Source organism: Coptis chinensis, chromosome 8, assembly GCF_015680905.1.
Source record: "Coptis chinensis isolate HL-2020 chromosome 8, ASM1568090v1, whole genome shotgun sequence".
NCBI classification, from domain to species: Eukaryota; Viridiplantae; Streptophyta; class Magnoliopsida; order Ranunculales; family Ranunculaceae; genus Coptis; species Coptis chinensis.
Genome location: NC_141463.1, coordinates 84752411 through 84773514, shown reverse-complemented (window position 1 = coordinate 84773514; position 21104 = coordinate 84752411). Strand labels below are relative to the sequence as shown.

At 36.9% G+C, this 21104-nt stretch overlaps 3 long non-coding RNA genes across 3 annotated transcripts; all 3 read left to right on the top strand.

The window, feature by feature from the left end:
• The first annotated feature begins 2972 nt into the window (after nt 1–2972).
• Nucleotides 2973–4557, top strand: LOC147483720 (uncharacterized). The gene is made up of 3 exons (XR_015205818.1): nt 2973–3225; nt 3307–3338; nt 4160–4557. It is a non-coding gene; the product is annotated as an uncharacterized LOC147483720 (long non-coding RNA).
• Nucleotides 4558–5936: 1379 nt separating this feature from the next.
• LOC147483719 (uncharacterized) lies at nt 5937–9253 on the top strand. Its single transcript, XR_015206588.1, has 2 exons — nt 5937–7301; nt 8773–9253. It is a non-coding gene; the product is annotated as an uncharacterized LOC147483719 (long non-coding RNA).
• Nucleotides 9254–13076: 3823 nt separating this feature from the next.
• Nucleotides 13077–14640, top strand: LOC147483718 (uncharacterized). The gene is made up of 4 exons (XR_015205573.1): nt 13077–13317; nt 13443–13547; nt 13934–13994; nt 14075–14640. It is a non-coding gene; the product is annotated as an uncharacterized LOC147483718 (long non-coding RNA).
• The last annotated feature ends 6464 nt before the right edge of the window (nt 14641–21104 follow it).

The following is a 21104-nucleotide window of genomic DNA, read 5'->3' as shown; positions in this document are numbered from 1 at the left end:
CTTAGGACAAAGATTTGAGTCGAGAAGCACATTCCCGGCTTTTATGTCATAGTGAATTATTCGCTTATGGCAATTCTCGTGCAAATCACGAGAGCCCTTTGTTTGTATCAATTGCAATACCATACAACCGCCCCACTCCACATTAAAGGCGGTTCTCATATAAAATCTTGTCCAACGATCCATTCTCCATATACTCATAGATAAGTGCTTTCATCTCAAAGATCAAAGCAAAACCCATAGAGTCTAACTAAGTTTCGATGGTAAGTTCGCCCATTGTGCTCACTTCACCATGAATTGGTTTTTCAAGACATCCGGCACATTGTCTTTCGCATACCTTAACAACTATTTGCACACCGTTAGGAAACTGACCCTTGTAGACTTCTCCGTAGGCACCAGAACCTACTCGACTAGACAAATTAGGGTTTCTGATGAAATCTCCAATTTTTGGGCACTAATGACATTCAATTTGTTGGCTATTCAGCTTGTGTGGCAAATGTCAACACGCGTTTTTTATAATAAACAAAATGACATGTCTCCACCTAAGATTATAAAATCTCTAAATTTGGCCACGTCAGCAGATTTTGGCCAGAATATTTGCCCAGGTCGCAACCTGAATTTTTTTTGATAGTATAATGTAGTTTAGTGCCTAGAAAATTGTATAGTATCCAAAGTGCAAAAACATGTATAGTACGTTGTATACTATGCCAATTAAGTGAATTTTAAAAAAGATCAGGTAGAGGTTGCGAAAACATGGAGACATGGTATCAATTTTTTTCAAATCGAGCATCCCTGGAATGGGAAACAGAACATCAAGTACCGATGAACGCCATAATTTACACACACAAGAGGTACTCACGTAGAGTATGGAGAAGGGAACTTTCCGGAAAATATGACGTAAAAGTTCTGGAGGCAACTCATCCCATCTTCGCTCTCCTCCACCAGGGCTAATCTCAACTAATACGTATGGTCTTCTTTTACGCTTCATATTTCCTACTACATATCGCTTCCTATTTCTCCTTACACCGTGGTTGATTGTAGAGAAAGAAACATCATAAGTTGTGCGACGCATTGAGATGTAGTATCAAACCTGAAGTCCAGAACAGAAGACAAATATCGGCATTAGATAGAAGACAAAGACTATGCTTCGAATCCATAATAACTTAATATGCCAGTATATATCATATTAATACCAACAGGTCAACATTAAACTTATTGAAGTTAATAATAATAATAATAAAAATCACAACTTTGATATATTTTGAGTCCTAACCCCAGATTAAATTAATAATATATTGTATGTTTTACATTACTAAACTGGAACAAGTAAATGGAAACAGAACAATTGCTTGTTTATTTATAATAATATACACAAATGACTAATAATAAGCCAACATAACAACGGGTAATCAATTGCTCACCGATCTAATGCAGAAGAACCTTTTTTCAAGAAATTTTTAGAAATTAATAAATTAAGAAACGACTCTCGTGTCTCGTTTCTCCATAGCTCAAAATGATTTCTCCTTGAGTCCCTATCCATGAATAGATGACGTGCTATACATATTTTAGTTGTCTAGTGTTTGGTTGGTAACAAACTTGAATACTGTATATAACCCGGTGGATTGGGGAACACAAAACGGATATATGGGAATCAAATGCTCTGTTTGGCTGCAGAAGATTTTGTATTGCTTAACACCGATTAGGTGTTCAGAATTCTCTGCAGATGTATTACATAAAGATATGGGAATCAGGAAGTTGTTTGGTCCTCAATTATTCTGTCACGGTTTTAACTTGTCCTGTGTTTGGTTGACACTATAATTTACTTATCATGAATAACGTATTAGCAGTAAGTTATTTTTTCTTCATTTTACGTGTATACTTTAAATAAATATGAAATGAAATGCACAGGATAAGAAAAGTCCAAATAAATATAAATCTTAACAAACAAATCAGGCTTTACTTAGTCCCCACTTTCTAAATCAGACTCATAAAAAACTAAAACACCTAATAATCCCAACAGAATATATATTTTCAGCACCATACAAAATAGATCACCACATTAGTCCCTATGTTATAAATCTCACTTATAAAAACTAAAGCACCTAATGATCCCCAACAAAATACACATTTTCAGCAACATACATAAAAATAGATCACCACTTTAGTTCTCACATCCTAAATTAGTTTTTCTGAAGATGAAATAGCAACCATTCCCTTGATCATTATGCAATTACATGCCTCAAATTAAAGTAGATTGTTTTTTATCCATACAACATATTTAAGTTGACAGTTGCCCCACCATGCACAACTCAGGAAATACTATATATAGCTAGCCTAGAAAGGTACTGAAGTAATACAATCAGATGATATTGTTTTGAAGTATTACAACTACAGGTTGACACATCGCATGCATTTAAGCCTTGTGATTTTAGTATCGAACAAAAGCCTTCCACCCCCTCAAAGGTTCATTGCTCTATTCCAATATTCTTGTTTCCCTAAGCAAAGTCTGATATGAGAGATACGGCTAATCTTGTTTCCCTAACTAGGAGAGATAAACTAAGGGTGTGTTTGTTAAATTTTAACTCATGGAAAGGAAATAACAAAAAAAGAAAAAGAAGCCGAAAGGTTTTTGCTGGAAAGTGGAAACCCTTGCTCCAGTCGTCTTCTCCAAACTTCCAACTAGTTAGTTGCTCATCGTTTGCAACAGAGCCCAGATAGATGGCAACTAGCTGTCATTTTATACTTTGAAACCCATCATTAGTTTCATCCAAAAAAAAATGACAATGCCTTGTTACTGTTTTCTGGGTTTGAGTGCGTCGTCCAGTTCATGTAACGGTCTTTGCAAACTGTCCTTGAGCTGGGGCGGGGATGAGACATGTTCGTAAATACGTGGATGTATATATCACATGATCACATCAAAGAAATTTTACATATTTTGTCGTGTTGGGCAAGTCTGACTAAGATGCAAGTTATCCTAGCCCACTGACGTTGGTTTTTATTTGTTAGTAGAGGACTACTAGGCTTGCACAATTATCTCATCTGAGCGAATTGTTTTAACTTTGTCTCATGTTAGAGAAGTCGGAGCTTAGAAGAAAGTCTAAGACCACTAATGTTTGTGTGTATTTGTTGATAGGGGACAACTAGACCCACACACTATCATGTCTTGTATGATGAAATTGGCTTTTCACCTGATGATCTTCAGGAACTAGTGCATTCTCTGTCCTATGTGTAAGTATATTTTCAGAAAATCTTATTTTCCCAGTGTTTATGTTGATTTGGAACCATAATGGGAGTTTTTCTGATGTGCAGTTACCAACGGAGCACTACTGCTATTTCAATTGGTAAGTCTTGTCTATTCTCTTAATGCGCAGTGCTCATGCTTGTGTTGGACAAATTTACTGAAATATGTTTCTTTCTTATATTGGAACTCTATCGTTTTTCCGTTTGACAACTGTGGTCATCTTGATGCATTTTTGGCAAGAAAATTCAATTTTATTGTGATATTTGTGGTTTTGAAGTGGTTATCTGGCACATGATTTGGGTAGGAGTCTAGATTCACTGTGTGGTTCCTAGTTTTTCTGTTTTCTTTGATCTTAGTCCAGACTCTGATTGCGTTCTAGTCTTCTCTGTTTATCTTTATTATTTAAATTTTTGCAACTTTGGATCCTTTATTAACATTTACATGTGAAGACTGGATCACTGATAGCATGACCATTGACATTTACTTATTTGATACTCTTTTTAAGCACCATAGTGCAGCTTGGAAAAATACGTACTGATACCTGTGTCTACAATTTTTAAAGAGCTTGTCATTTGTTCTTTGAACAGATGACAAGTTGACAACTTGGCTGTAATACTTTTCCCGACACCAGCTGCGTGTGAATTAAAATTGCATCCAAGCTAGTTATTTTACTATCAATGGATGAAGAATGGGAATGTTTTACTTCATAGATACAAATTCCGTCGGAAAGCCTGAAATTTTGATGAAATGTTTTGGTTTTTATTTTTTAAGCTTACTTTCAACCAAGTACCTGAAAAGTGTTAAATTTTCTGATTTTGTGAGTTCTGAAATTCTTGTTTCAAATCCCGCTTTAGTGTCATAATGTTTAGAATTCTACCTTAGTCTCATAGTGTTTGAAATTCTATTTTTTGTTTAATGCAGTTGCCCCAGTTTGCTACGCTCATCTGGCTGCTGCTCAGGTTTCACAGTTTATGAAGTTTGATGAGATGTCTGAAGCATCTTCAGGTCGTGGTGGCCTGACATCTGCGGAGACTATTCCTGTGCCTGAACTCCCCAAACTTCATGAGAACGTTAGCAGTTCGATGTTCTTCTGTTGAGATGGGGATTGGTGTAAATGCTGTCTGTTTTTGTTGGGGGATCTGCAAGTCTTTTGGAAAAAGTTGTTTGTATATGGTTTCCAATTGAGACGCGTCCTCTTCAGGGGGAAGACGTGAGCACTGAATTTTTAGTTTGGGTAGTTAGATTTTGATGGATGTTGCTGTAGACTTGGGGCGGTCACTGCCTAATTTTAGTTGGTTCAGAAGTGCATCTCTTTTTGTTCGTTCTCAAACTAAGTTTAAGGGAAAGAGGGAAAGAAAATTTCCGTGATAATATTTTGTTGTTTTACTGACTAACTTCAAAATTATTGTTCTTCCTCAGTGATGCCTGTCTTCCATTTCTTGATATTTCTCCATGTGTACCTTTTCTTTCACCGTTCTGAGAGATTCTCATTGTTGGCTCTGCATGGCAATTTTAGGTGTTGTAGTTTTTCAAAATTAACTGCAACGGTTTAATGCAGACCTCCTGATCCCTGAGGCAGGCTTTTTGTTTGTGGCGCCATGGCTCCATCGAAGAGATCAATCAGATTCCTCATGTTTACGAGTGATGTCATACATCTCTCTATAGTCTACACATGAGGGATATCCGACTGAGGGTTATGTTATACATCTCTCCACACCAGAGGGGTCGTTTGCAAACTTGCTTATAAGAAAAAGAGAGCAATAATCTGTCGTTTGGTTGGTGAACTGGAACTCCTGGAATATGTTTTTTCTCCTCTTTCATTTTCACATTTCATAGGAATTAAACTATTATATTGTCCCATCGGAAACAATTAATTAAATATAATTATCTGCACAGAAGCCATAGAGTTGCGAATCCATTCGCGTCCGTTCCCTGTCACAGTTTAAGTGTGCTAGGCTTCACAATACAGCAAGAGAAAACATAAATTCACAGGCAAGATTGCATCCACTTGAACCAGAAAACCAACTCAATGTTAACACCAAGTTCGGATCAAAAGAAAGTTATTCAACTCTATACAACTAGAAGCAACAGAGATTCCAAACATTAGTGCTCCCTTTCTGTTCAATGCGAAGTGGATCTCTTACATTAGTGTTCTCTTCCTCTTTTGAGCAGCGTAGAGTGAATCCCAGAGCATAGACTTCTAGAAATGTCTATACTTGGGCCTTGGTAATGAAGGACGATTTGCCTGCTTCTCTGAGATATTGGACATCTCCATTCATCAGTTTCAACAATTTCCGGCAGACTAGCAGACTGATTCCATCTTCTGACGTGTCACTGTCACTTTCAAACATTTCACTGAGCAACTCTTCTGCTATCCCACCACCTGAATGCGTTAATCTGAAAGAGAGGAAAAAGATAAATTTCAAGGGAACCAAAAAGCATGACGCTACAATGCAAGAACATATTGCCTGCCCCCACACGTCGAACTTAAATGTACTCCATAAAAAACCACAAAAGAAACGATTCACTGCTGAGGTTTTACAATGTAGCATCACTTTTATACTAAATCTAAACCATTTTTTCAACAACAGGAAACATGATTTCATATATGACCATATCCACAGGATTGTCACTTGTTTTATTTATTTACTTGTATATCCACAGAACTCATCCTTTCCTCAAAACCAAGGTGGGTAATTTTTGGTTTTGGGTGGCTAGGGTTTCGAGATTCATTTTAGGCCATAATTGTTCGATCTATTGAACAAAATGTTCTCTTTTTACTTATCTGCTGAACATGTTTAATTTTGGTCGTTAAATATTAATTTCTAAAAGTAACAAGTTTATCTCTGTTTCCGAAGGTTCTAATTCAAATATCAGACAAGATGAGAGCTTTTCCATTTCTCGTCTTTTTGAGTTTTTAATACTTTGGTTTTGAACCAATTTACTTAATTTTGATTATTCTTTGTCGATTTCATTATTTGGGGTTCAGTATTTTAAGTTTTTGAAGGTGCATGTTGCCATTAATTGCTGTTGTTGCTTCTTAGTATGTGCTTGATCTGCTCAAGGTAACAACTAATGTAGTGTTTTTAAGTGTAACAGTTTTTGACATTAGGCTTTTAGCTCTTGGGTTGGTTGAATTACTTTAAATTATTATGTAAAAGATTGTATCTTTATAGCTTCATATATGGTCCTTTCATGTTTAGTTTCTAGTGGAAAAGGTAGGTAATTTTGGTTCTTTTTATGGTTGGCAGTCATATGGTTATTAACTTTATTATATAGCTCATATAAGTTACATTAAATTTACACAACATGCATTTGAAATGCACTGTCTGATCAATGTTGGGGTTCAAGGATTAAGATATCTTCCACAACTTCCTTTATATGGGGGTGTAAAAGCAAGAAATGGTATGAAGAGACTCGTGAGTTTTCAGGTTTGGAAAGTTATTTGTGTTGTGAAGAGAAGTTGTGTCCTAAATGTAGTTGGGCATTATTATTAGTTAAGACTTAAGAGGCTTAGGCTGTTTATTAGGGACTCAACTGTTTATTGACTATTAGGGGCCAACTGTTTATTAGTGTGGGGCTCAAGGAACTTGCCATCTTCTACAGCTTCCTTTATATCAGGGCATAAAAGCAAAGAAGTGGGATGGAGAGATTCGTGAAATGGTTTCAGGTTTGAAAAGGCATTTGGGTTGTGAAGAGAATCTGTGTCTTAAATGTTGTTGGGCTTAGTGAAGAGGCTTAGGCTGTTTATTTGAGGCTGGCCTGTTTATTAACTATTAGGGCTACCTGTTTATTAGTGTGGGGCTCAGGTAACATGCCATCTTCTACTGCTTTCTTTATACTGGGGCATAAAAGCAAAAAGTGGGATGAAGAGATTCGTGAATTGGTTTGAGGTTTGAAAAGGTATGTGTTGTGAAGAGTTGTCCTAAATGTAGTTGGTCATATTTGGGAAGAAGCTTAGGTTGTTTAGAAGGGGGCTAAATTGTTTAGTAACTATTGGGGGCTAACTGCATACTAGTGTGGGGCTCAAAGGAAACTGCCATCGTCTACATTGCTGAAAGAGGTAATTGATGTACCCAATTATTTAATTATCGTTCTTTACAAGTTCTGATATGCATACAACAGCTCACTTTGTATGGGAACTAGCTTTCCTCTCTCTCTCTCTTTGAAATTAGACATAGCCGCCCACTTGAATTTCAAAATAGATTGAACAGAATGAATTAATGGCTTTTCTTTGTGGATACGATCTCCTCACAGTGGTGATCATTCCCAGAAAAAATAGCTCATTCTACTGTCTCTAACCTTGGCCGAAGATGCATGTACGTTTGGAAGGCCCATGTTTTTTGTACCCTCTGACAAGGTTGAGATATCCCAATGAGCTGATTTTTCTAGTGAAGGATCGCCATGTATGAAAGATGGGGAAGGCTGAAAAGGAATTTCATATGCTGTAGGGATTCCGGTATAGGAAAGCCGTCGCCTTTGGATGAGAAATGGTGTGCAATAATAAAGGGAGGATTGGGTATCATGTAGCTTGGTCAGTGGATCTTGATTAAAACCACATTTTTTATTGTGAATATCCAATACCGAGAGCCTAAAGTCAAATGGAATTATTGATGTAGCTGTTTTGAAAGTCAATAGTTAAGTAGACGTTGGAAATTGAACTCTCTTTGTCTACTCGCCACATCTATACACACACGGTGTGAAAGTGACACCAACTACCTTCTAGAAGAGCAATGCCAGAGATAGGTGAGTTGGGAGATATTTGACATGGGTGTCAGCGCTAAGTCATCCATCACCTTTTACGTAACTACTTCTTGTGTGTGGGCTTGGAGACATCTATTTGTGATAGAATACAAGAATGCAATTGTAATTTTCTGTCATTTACCAAAAGAAAAAAAGTGAAAAGAAAGGAAAACGTGTTGTATTTAGGGCTCATCAATCATAGGGCCCATTCTGCCTTTTGGGTACCATATTCACTTCTTTAGGCTTCTATGGAATAGAGAAGTAGGTTCGATTGTGCATCTTTTTTATGTTTTTTTAATTATTGCTTGTATTTAGGAAGATGATGATTTAGTGTAGATATCTGATGCCTCATATTTCTGGTTGAGTGGCTTCCTTTGTCTTTGATGTCTGCGCGGCTGCGCCTCTGCGATTTAGGGTTATCTGTCATTTAAAACTTGAAATTTATTAGTGCTAACCCGATTCTTCAATTTCTAACTATGTTTTAAGACTACACTTTGGTCTCTCCTCTGTTTTGTGTCTTTTGGGAGGCCTTACTTGCAAGAAATCTTCTTTGCATCAGTGAAATTTTATTATTGTTAATGGAGAAGAAAGTTGAGAGAGAAGAGAGTTCAGCTTTGTTAGTTTCAGCCTCCTCTCACTTTTCTTATATGGGAAAATAGTTAGTTTGGGCTGTCTACGTGTCCCACCTGTCACGGCTCACAAGAACTCTAACAGCATCCTCTGGAGTCACTTGATGAGTCGCACTGTGATGTGTCAATTTTCTGATTTTTTTTTTTTTTTTTTTTTTTCAGGTCTCCTTGGCATCGATATGTGAACAGTTGGTCTACCAGAAGGTGGGAAATCAGTAGCCTAGCTTTGCAAGAACATTAGGTATCTCTGCCTAGGTGGACAAATTGGAGCTAACTGAGCATCTGTCATTGTTAGAAAACTTCCTAAACTGGAGCACTTATTACTCGAAGATCTTCTGTAACCATAGATACTGCTGATATTGATGGCCAAAAGAAACTTGTGGTTCTGAATCTGCAGCAGTCTTTGTCGATGAAAAATACATGCGAAGTTTTTCCCATAAAGAGAATGTGGAGAACCGCAACTTTCTATTTATCTTGACATGATGGAATGCGAGATCTGTGGAGAGAGGCTTTGTCCTGATTGTAGTTGTGCGTATTAGTGATGATCATTAGAGATTAAACTGTTTAATAACAGTTACGGCTTCCCATCTGTAGACTTTGATTATTTACATTCTGACTGTTTTTAATCGCAAGGTATTATTCATTGGGTCGTGAGTTTGCATGTAGTGTTAAGTCTGACCCAATATCTCAGGCTTTGCTCGGATGTTTCCAGGCTTTCCTGGTTCTAATTTGTCAAAAAAACGGGTGTGATGCATGGGCTTGTGAATTTTTTTGCTCTGAACTGCGCTCCCAAGTCCCAATTCAGAACCAACAAGTGCTGCTGGTTTATGCATTTCTGCTATGAATTTTTGTGGTGGAATTGCGTGCAAGTCATTACCGAGGTGAGCGGTGACTTCTTTGATAGTCAATTGGGAAGTCCTATGGTACTAACATAGTTGCAGTTCGGGGGTTATGTCTGTTGGTTTGGCTTCGATGAAAATCTACCTAACTTGGACTTTCTGTCAGACTCTGGTTTAAACACTTTAATATCACTTGATTGAAGGTTATTTAGGAAGGCTACTAACCTAATCTTATCCCTCACTGAGAATTTTGGACATCAAGAAAAGAGGCTCAACTTACCTGTTAGGTTGTTTTATAGAACAACTATTTACGAAAATGTTGTTGCATCACTGTTGCATGGCAAACCAAATCTAATAGCCATTATTAACATCATTGTTGCATGACAAATCAAATATTATTTATTCGCAATCTACCAGGGCAATAACAAAATCACATGAGAGTTGTTTGCTGTCTCCAATGGTGCATTGGAACTCAAAAGCTCAACATTAGGAGAAGCTCATCACTTTGATGTCTCAGATCTCCTGAAGATAGACATCCGTTGCTTGCCAAATATAACAATTTAATTAAGCTAATCCAGACCTGGAAAAAGGACTTGTGGACAGTATATGGTTAATTGCATTTGAATAAATTTCACCTGTTAAATGGACGGGTAACAATGAGACACATTCTCTATTCGTTACTGAAACTAACCTAAGACACAAATTTCAAACCATCTCATTGACCACGTAGAGAAACCCAAACCCCCAAGAGAACAAAAACCTCAAACTAATTGGCAAAGAAGATAAAAACAAAAATAAAAACAAAAAGGTTAATGCTCCTGACAAAAATGAACCATACTTTGCATGTCATATATTCAGCCTAAATTCTACATTCTTAAATAGAGAGGCAGGGTAGGACACAAAGTAGAAGATGCATAATAATTAATTAAAATGAACTGTTAACTCTTGGGATTTGATTTCAAATATAGCATGAGAAATCAGATGTGAATCAGTAGCTAAAAATGAATGCACTATTGCACTCCTGATCTGCACATGAGTTGTCAATATAAGATGAATGCACTATTACACTCCCAAATTGAATAAAAATACTTGAAACAAATTTGAAAATATTTAAAATGAACTCAAATACTGCTCTAACAAATTCTTCCAACAAAAAAATATCTAATAACCAAATATAGTCATAAAGTTAGAGTCTAAATGAGTTGTTGCCATCACCATAATTAGTAATACACAATTCACCATAGTGGAAAAAGACTGAAAAATACGTACTTCTAGGGCCCTCAATACTTGAGAACTAATTCGAGTCCGTTCTCAAAGATTGACAAAGGCAAAAGAACCTATACCTACTAATTTCTGCATACCTATTTAATGTCTTTAACATTGTTTATAATGAATTCCATTGACATGCTCCAATCCATCTCCAGCATTCAGTCCTATAATCACATATTCGAGCAACACCTGCAAAATATACGCATAGTAACTGCGACAACTAATTCTTCTTGTATTGCTACGATGCACACCCAAGTCCCAACCATATTCACCAAAAGGCAACATTAAAGAATATTGTAATGGATCATAATATCCAGCGGTATCGGGGATTTGCCAATTCTACAACCCAATTGTCGAACAGATAACGTGCTTATTCTCATAAAATGTTATCGTACCCAGGGTTGTAGAATGGGCGTATACTAATCATTTATCGTAAACGGGCACGCGAGTTGCGCCTGCAAGTACATTGGCTACAAAAATAAGCACAATTGACGATAAATAAGCACTAATCAGTTTACTACCAAGGGCGTATACTTTTTTACCCAACTTCCACCTCGAACAGATAGGTATGGTCTTCTAATCTGTTGCCCAAAGTTTCCAGTTAACCAACCGTTTCGATACTTTCCCAAAGAAAAAAAACATATTCAGCAACATCTCTTCTTCATCTTGAAAATCTCTCTCCACATGGAAGAGGTTAGATTATTCTTTTTTTAATTTACTTTTAAATTGTGTTTAGGGAACAAGTTTGGTTTCCAATTTGTTTGCGCTTAACGATGCTTTCTTTAAGACATCAACTTTCTTTATCTGTTCTTCATCGATTGGGTATGTTTATTATGCGCTCTTCATATTCTTCATCTTTCAGCCTCGTTTCCCTGCTTCACTTTATTCCATAATCTCACACAAGGTAAAGATGCATAGGTTCAACAATAAGTCACTGCAATGTCTCGGACCACGGAAGTGCTTTTACCACACTTAACTTGGAGAAGGCAAGAAAAGACGGAAATGGTTTGGGCAGTGGAAAGCTTAAGTTTATGATATTGGTTTAGATTCGTTTAGATTCGTCAGAGTCAATGCCAGAGAATGGGATTTCGTATTGGTTTATTGCTCATCGGCATAGTTGCTATGAGCAAAGATATATATATATGCAGTGGAAAGCTAAAGTTTATGATATGCAGAACGTGGTTGTGAGCATCAAGTCTAGACGGGTAGCTATCACAGACGATGAATTTTTCTCGTCTTGCAATGAGACGGAGAGTGATTATGGTGATCTGTTGACAGAGGATGAGAAGAGTCAATTGGAGCTTGCCCTTAAGATAGATTCTTCAGAGTCAGTGCCAGCTATTTCTTCAGAAATCTGAACCATCCGCCATGATAAGACTAGACTCTACCTTCAAAAAATGAATCAACTTCAGAGGTCCAGCCGTCAGGTGCTGAGAATGGGATTTCTGATGGGTTTATTGCTCATCGGCATAGTGTTTATTTGGTGGATGGAGAAAACCGGAAGCCAAGCCCGAGACACAAAAAAAATTGCTTCCTCCTAGAAGTTCACTTTGTGTGGAGGAGAAGGTCAGTGATCTCCTTGGGGATTCGCCTCCCAGAAACAGACTTGGTAGGCACTCAGTATATATTGCTGCGAAGGGGGATGAACTCCATAGAGGAAGGGATACAAGAAAACCCTTTTTTACGCGAGTACAAATAAGGATTGAGACGTATTCTCTGGCTTTCACCCAATTTCCCGCTTCAGACACAAGAACTCCTTCCTTTGCTTGATTTTCTCGCAAACAAGGTCAAGGCAATCCGTCGTCTAAGAGAACTTCTTACTACAAATCTTCCACCATGAACTTTTCCTGTTAAGGTTGCTATTCCGGTGGTTCCTACTATCAGGGTGTTGGTCACATTTACGAAGTTTGAAGAGTTGCAGCCATTGGATGAGTTCTCTACGCCTCCTTTGAGTCCTCGTGCTGCAGGCAATCAAAGCCCAATGATGATTGATGCAGTTACGGTGTTCATCGTGGCTGCACTGGATAAAAGCCCCTATGAATTGTTGAAGTTTGTTCAATTTGGAAGCCTCAATCTATGAATTGTTGATTTTGTTCATAGAATTAATTTTTTTGTGTAGTTATTGGTTGTTATCTATTAGTTTACTTAATAATATCGACATGCATATGGTTGCCCTCTATACCGAAAATATGGACATGCATATGAGGTATTTCTTAGACCATGCTCACCATTAGGTCACGTTGTTGACTGACTTCCAATTTGATTTAAGTGTTATTGTTTAACCAGACATTCAGGTTAATCCTGAATCATCCTGACTCCATTTTAAACTCACTTTTCGAGATTAAGGAAGTTGGTCAAGATGGAAAGGAGGTAACTACAATTCGCACCCCTCATTATTTGGTAGTATAAGGTACTCTGTTTGTGTTTTGCTTATCAATTTGTCACTACACATGTCACTAACCTGGTACCCGCTGTGTCAGATGAGATTAAAGATGCTCTTTTAATCAACATTAGGAGGCGCATGACCCTATAGCCGCTGAAAATACAAACAGACATTGAAATAAAATGTTTTCAGATGGAAGTGGTTCTTCACATCAAGGTCATGATCTCATACTGTTGACTTTAATTCGTTTCGTTTCTTTTGCTAATATGATTTGTTTAGCTTATTTGCCCAAATTTTAGTTGTTGTAGCCCATATTACGTCCATTCTTCTCCATTTTACAGGCTGCCATGCGGAAAGCTTAGGCTGCTGGAAATGAGGATTCTCCTGTTAAGATGAAATTGGTGGCTCCCCCACTGTATGCCCTTACAACACAGACTCTCGACAAGGTATGCACTACTATTGGCCTTGAATTTTTTCTGTTAATGCCATACACTGTTTACCGGTTTCCTTGATGAGGTGTTTTATACTTTCATGTACGGTTGGATATGTAAACAGTGTATATTTTGATCAAATGAGAATTGTTACTTACTTACTTATAGTGTTTTGTTATTGAAAATTTTGTATTAAGTAACTAAAAACTAATATTAGTTGTACTAATAAAAGTCATTTATATATTACACATCCTTAACAAATTTGATGTTATCCTTTCATTTTTTAAATTTAGTTAATTATTTGTGTCTTATATGGTTGATTGGTTGAGGGTTTCAAACATTTCTCCTTGAAGCTGTGGGTAGTGGTTTAGTAATTAATAATTTGGTTTTTTCTCATTTAGTCTTGGGGATTCTTATTGTCCATTCTGTCCCTATCGTCAACATATGCATCTCTTAAGGCAGGTACGTCTCCCATCAGTGCATGTATTATGCTAACATCACAGTTGCCGATTTCTTTACTCGGATTTTTGTTGGGTATGCAGGATGTACCTAAGCGCAACATTTCTAAATGGAAATGTTTTGAAAGGATGGGCAGGATCTTTGGTTAAACCTGCATTGTTTGATGTTGTTCTTGCTGTCATTGTTGTGACTACCTCCAGCTTCTGCTTAATTGCCTACATTGAGTAGTTTATTTATTTGTCAACGAGCCATGTCATACCATTGCAGCGAATGGTGTCTGTCACTACTTTCTGAACAATGTGCAAGTGTTGGATATTCTAAATTGTTAACTCTTCTCTTGGTCATGCTTCCTTATCTGTTTTCTATTGGACTCTATTATCTGTCGTAGGTTTTAGGAGATCTATTATCCCACCTATTAGCTGGATTTAAAAATCTTTGATCAATGGCTAGAGTATAAAGTTTAATCATGTGGACAGATAATGGAATTGTGGCCAGTCATTCTTAACTTTCATTATGGGTAATAGGTATTGACACATTTTACAGAGTGATTTTCAATTTATCTTCTATGTTTTCTTTGTTCATTTTTATGGATTTAAAGCAATTATTTGCTCTTTAACTTTGATCTTAACTTTCATATATCATTCGTGTTTACGATGCCTTTGTGAGAGAAGGGGTGGCCCTCGCTTGCTTTCATGCTCGCGGGTCTATTGTTAATGTAAAGCAGTATAGTTGGGAGCAAACGACTCTAGAAATGGTATACAAGCAAGCTCCTCGGGAACTGCTTCATCTTCTGTCTCCTCTTAATCCACAGCCAGCCAACATTTCAACCGCATAAGACAACCCAGAATGAACCAGAAAAAACCCATCTGTTACCGAATTCTTAGACAAGACATGTTGCAATATTTTCGTGCTGCTCTATCTGAGCTTCTTAGTACCAGAAGCGTTCTGTTCATGTCTGGTCAGATGGTCGCGCAAATTGGTTTGTCGCAGGACAGCCAGATCAAGGCGACAGTGGGAGCTTTCTCATTGTTGAAGTCCACTGCTGTTCTTATTCGGTTTCAGTTTAGATGGGATCTTACATCGAATCCTATTAATCACTGCAAGGATCTACAATACAGGCCTATAAACAAAATAGTTGTACATTTTTTTTATGCTAATCGCCTATATTGAAGTTTATTTATTGATTTCTCTGACATGCCCTTCATCTCTTTAGGAACCACCTGAAGAAAAGTAATTCCTCTGTGGTACAGCGAAAACATTGCAACCGCATAAGACAATCCAGAATGAAACAGAAAAAACTGAAGCAACACATGTACTTTCTCAAGAGATTAACACACTCCATCATAAAGAAGCCGCTCAGAAAAAACGGGATGAACTACATCGACTCGAGGAGAAAATGTTACTACCCAATCACAATCCAAAACAGGAAGAATGACTCGAGTAGAAAATGTTGCTGAACCTACATAAGTAGATCGATGGCTGGCGATTACAATAGCTGTAGCCTTCACAAGAATATTCCAGCAGGAAAATCAAAGTCAGGAAGAGATAGGCGCAGCAGAATCAAATACCATCTCTTCTTCGGGTGGAACAAGTACTCAAATTTTATCTACCCAAAAGCTGTTGGTAAATAGAACCTTAAAGTCATCCCGTCGAAACAAGCCACCAACAAGAAGAAGAGATACGTTTCAATTCAGACCGAGTAGGGTTTCTATTATGTCCAAGCCTGACGACTTATGAAGCAATAAATCAACTCCAAAAGAGGATATTTTGTGATGTAAAGAACTACGTTATGAATTCTGTTCAACTGAGCATTTAACAGGATGAATGCATTTATGAGTTTTGTAACCTATCAAAAACGATATGTAACATATCAAAAGTGAGATGCTCAAGTCCTATTATTATGGAATTTTTCTCTAAGCTTTTGAATGCAATGTGTCTTTTGTTGTAATAATGGAATATTTGTTGTTACAATGGGAATGACTCATAGAAGCAGATCACAGACAGAAATATTTTTCATTTATATAGGTGGTGTGGTAGCATGGTCGGAATACAGGCACTTTAGCCACCGTTTAGTTTAGTTCACGTATCCTTGGTTTTACCCCAAACTTTTAAATCACAAGGGTACCCAAAAGGGTATGTTTGTCCTTCAACAAACAACAAAAAAAAAAAAAAACGGTTACTTCTCTTTTCAAAATAATAGAGCCAAAATACACCGTTTCAAACCATTCCCCATCTCTTCTCCATCTCTGTTTCCTTCTACCATCTCTGCCTTTTCCATCTCTTCTCCATCTCTGTTTACAAACTCCAATTTTTTTTTCTTCTCCTTTATATGATTTTTATACTCTCTTCACCGAACTCCTCCGAACTCCGATATTTTATCTCCATCTTTCTTTTTGAGGATTTGCATAGACGCACTGGCAATGGATGAGGTTAGTTTTCTCTCATTTCGTTTTTCCATGGATAGTATGCCTTTTCAAAAACAAACACATGGCGGGTAGTGTTCTTTCATCACACGTAAATATTAATGGAGTTTTTTATTGGTTGGCTGCTGGATTATCCTGTTACCAAATACAGTGATTATGTGCAATGGTTGTTATGGAATGTGCTTGGACCAATCAGAATGATATTTGCATTATATTTCGTCAAGTAGAAATGAATTTAGGGTGTTGTCCTTTGAATGCTTGGCCTCAATAATAGACCATCTCCTTTCGTTGCTTTCATGCATTTACTTAAATAGTAACTTCTGTGATTAGTCTTTTTTTTTTTTTGTTGGAGCACATCCAAGTATGTGATTATTCATTTTTGTTTATATTTTTATTTCTGTGTAGGACCACATCCAAATATCTGATACTCGAAGAAGACATCTGCGTAGTATTAGGGATAGAAATAGATATCAAAGGCGGTTTCAAACACCACATTCGCCTACTTCTGCAGAAGGTATTCGCACAACTTTATTTTATAATCAAATTCTCTTTTATTTATTTATTTATTTTTTTGTGTGGGTGGGGTGCTTTGTTTATTGCCAATCATTTGTGTACTTCACTGTTTTCCAGTTTCAGCATCTCATCCACAAACACACCCTGCGCGTGTACGTCTTACCAACATTCGTCGACAGGCTAGATACACAGACATTCCTAACAATCGCATGCAATTAGGTAATTTTATTTTGATTTTTTACTGTTTTCTCATTTAATCTATTGTGCAATTAGGTCCCTCCTTTAATTTATTCTTTCTCTTACTTTTTAAGTATTGCTTTTCTAAGGGCTTTTCTGAGGTAACTGATTGTTTACAATGTCTCCAGATAACCACGATGTGAACACTCCTACGACATCAGCACCGATTCGATCCCAAATACCGTCAAGGATAAGCACTGGGTTTTATAGATGTGCTAGGAATTTTGTTCATCCTGAAGACTTCCACCCTTACATTTTACCTCAACCTAGAATTTGCAGCGCTAGTTGTGGAGCCAAACAGGTTAGTTCATGAAACCGCTGAAATATGTTGCTCAAAAGGAAGAATAAATCTACCTAGACCATCGGGCCACCCGAATTAGTTTTTTGTTTCGTGATGGGACTGACCTTGGGCAACATTTTCAGAAAATATCCGGTCATTACAACCATATATTTGCATTTACTTCGATGGGTGTTGATTTTGATCAAGATCTTGCAAATGGACGGGATGGCGTATACTCATTTCGTGCAAGAGCGTCTATTTATCATAGGATTGGAAGTCTCCTGCCCATTTACAAACAAAGAGATGTTCACATAAGCAGCTGCAAACCTTCACTTCGGATTTTTCTACAAATATAGGTTCTGGTGCATATGAAATATTTTACAAAGGCATATTAGACAATGGTGTCAAAGTGGCTGTAAAGGTTCTTGGACATAACGAATTGTCTGATGATCAATTCAAGGCTGAAGTGTCCACACTTTGCAAGACTCATCACAAGAACTTGGTCAAGCTCTATGGCTTCTGCTTTGCACGCGACATGAAAGCACTTGTGTATGAATTTGTTGAAAATGGATCTCTAGAGAAAATTTTATACGAAAGCGAAACAATAATGTTATGTCCAAATCCCCGAAAAATTCTGATGTAGATTAAACTAGAACAGATATACTCTCTCTAGAACCCTAATTACAAATCCGTTATTTTTACTAATCTTAAAAACTATAAACCAATAGTAACACAACACGTGTCAACAACTAAAATATAATAACTAAAACTAGTGGGCTTACAACCTTGACCATACTGATGTCCGCATCAAATTCACTACGATATTAAGCCTTCTAACATTCTACTGGACTCAAACTTTAGTTCCAAGATTGGTGATTTTGGATTAGCCAAGCTTATTACCAGGGACAAAACTCATATCACCATGTCTAAATTTAGAGGCCTCCTTACTTTGGTGCTCCAGAGATTTTTGTATGATCCTCATTGGCAACTTATAAATCTGATGTTTACAGCTATGGCATAGCGTTGTTTGAGATCTTAGGGAGGAGGATAAGGGAAAGATCGTTTCCAAACCAAGTTTGGGAAAAGTTTAAGAAAGGACAATTGGAGGACTTCTTAAAAAATTGTGGCATTGAGGAGAAGATCATGGAAAAGGCCAAGAGAATCTCAATGATTGCATTATGGTGTGTGCAATTTGTGCCTCGTGATAGACCATCCATGAGTGATGTGGTGAGACTTCTTGAGGTAGAGAAGAAGTTATGATTCCTCCCGATCCCTTTCGGGTTCGAAACTCTATGAGCGTCTCTTCAAGTAGTATGACAACACTTAACCCTAATCTTAAAGAGAAGGAAAAGGTTAGAATCTCTCTTTAGATTGTCTACATTTGTTTCTAAGAGTTCATAATAGTTTATGTGTAATCTGTTTGCTTTGCATAGCCATGGTAAAAAAATTGGTTAAACAATGAGCAACACACTATTATGTTTTATAGTTCATGTAAACATGTATACAAAACAATGTGTTTTAAGGACCAAAAATATCTTGCCATTTTTATTTTTATTATTGGCTTTCGCTATGGGCACTTTTCATTTCGTGTTGGGCAGACTAAAAAAAAATTTATTACAAGTTTGTCATTGACCTAAAAAACATGTTTTTTGTTGGGCAACCCCAAATACATCAAATTAACCTGTTTGCAACCTCTTTATAGCCTTTCTCCCCCCATTTTTACTCCCTACATTTAAACTCAAGAGTCATAACTAAACCAATCTTAAACCCTAATCCCTAAAAACTATACCTCAAGTCCAAAACTAATTAACCAAACATAATCAAAACAATTAAATGGAATACTCTAACTTTTTAGAACACAAAAATCCCATCTAAAGACGGATGCTGACGTGTTTGTTTCTTTTCCTCTATTTTTCTCAAATGCGTCACCGCGACCGAACTACACCTCTATTACAAGCAAGTTTAACTTTTAAGTTATTCTACTCTATTTCGATTTGGCTTCGATTTATATATGCTAATCTTGTACAAGAGTGATCGAAGAGAGTAGAAATACTAAAACTGGTTAGTACTAGTTTTTTGGTTTTTGGTAAATTGGGTGGGGGTGTACATAATCTTGTGTAGTGCTCAACATAAGTACAGACCCCAATTGGGCCAGGGTCTGCGCAACACAATTTGGAGGGTGTCAATAGTAGGACCCTTATTATTTGGTAAGGGCTTATCATTAATTTTGTTTGTAAAATTATGTACATTAAAATCTTTGACTAGAAAGTAAGCCCGTGCATTCGCCGACTCTTTTGAAAACTTGCTGAAGAACATATACAAAATTTCCAACAAATAGTTTTAATTAGGAAAAAAAGATTCCCGTTTTAGTTGAAAATAAACCGTTTTAATTTGCTAACAAATCTTTTTAACTCAGCTATTTCTAGTTGAAAAAGGGTGTCATCTAATTGCGGTAAAACCTGGCCTTCTCTTTCATTACGTAAGTTTGAATTTCCTTAAGATACTTCACATTTTCTTAAAGGATTCCCTGTCAATGTGATGTATTACTAAGGCCGAAGCAACTTCGAATTAATAACACCAACGAATAAAATTGATAAACACCCAAAAACAAGGGTTTTAAAGGGAAAACGAAATTCCTTTAATTAAACCTCTTGAGTAATTCGTTCTTTGCAATTGCGATTGCATCAAAAGTTCAAAACATATGGTGGCTTATATTATGTAAGTTGTGATCTACAACATTGAATTGTAGCTCTTGACTTGTATTGTGCTAGTGAATTCTCGATTTGAGGGCTAATATCCTTGGGAAATTGATCCTTCTGAACTGGATTTTTCAAACTCAGCAATGATTGGAAAGGTGAAACCTTTATTACTATATATAACCTTTTCAGTATGATATTAAGGACCATATTCTACAACCTTGTGGAGAACTTATTATTTAGCTAATGATTGGCTTGGTGGGAACCTGGTATCAAATTGGATTTTATTAGTTGAATTCTATAATCAGGTTACTCTGATATGATAATTTGGATTTTGTTAGTTGTAGGGATCATTTGGTGAAATTCTGAAAGCAGGCTGGGGTGGGACCCCAGTAGCTGTCAAAACGCATTCTCCCCTTTCTTTCAGATGATGGATTGGTGATGAGCAGTATACCAAACTTGTTACTTTACAATCTTTGTCAATGTTTCTGAATGTTCTATACCAATGTAGTTAAAGCTTTACCTAGCTGCTGTCCAGGCAGCCTCCTCACCGTGCTAATTCAGCAAAAAAATAAAGATGAAAAATAAAAACCTTGTCGCCTTGGTAGGATCACTAAAACCTAGGTTTATGGCCAAGAAAATTCCAGAACGGTTGCCAATGCACTATAGTTTTTGTCTACTTGCTGGATTTAGCTCAATTGTATTCTTTGCAGGAGAACTCTTAGAAGTGTAACTGTAAATAGCTTCAGTAGATTAATTTTCATCATCTACCTCAGTTTCTGGTTTAAAGACCTTATTAAGTTACTTTTTGTCATCCTCCTTCCCATCTTCTTCTCTCTGCATGTGTAATGTTGTGGCGCGTCTAAAAATAATTCTTTTTCTATTCTCCCTTCTACTTCTGTTATAGAGCACACATTCTTTTCTGCTTCTCTTGTTCCTCTTCTTTTGCCCTTTCGTCCTTTTT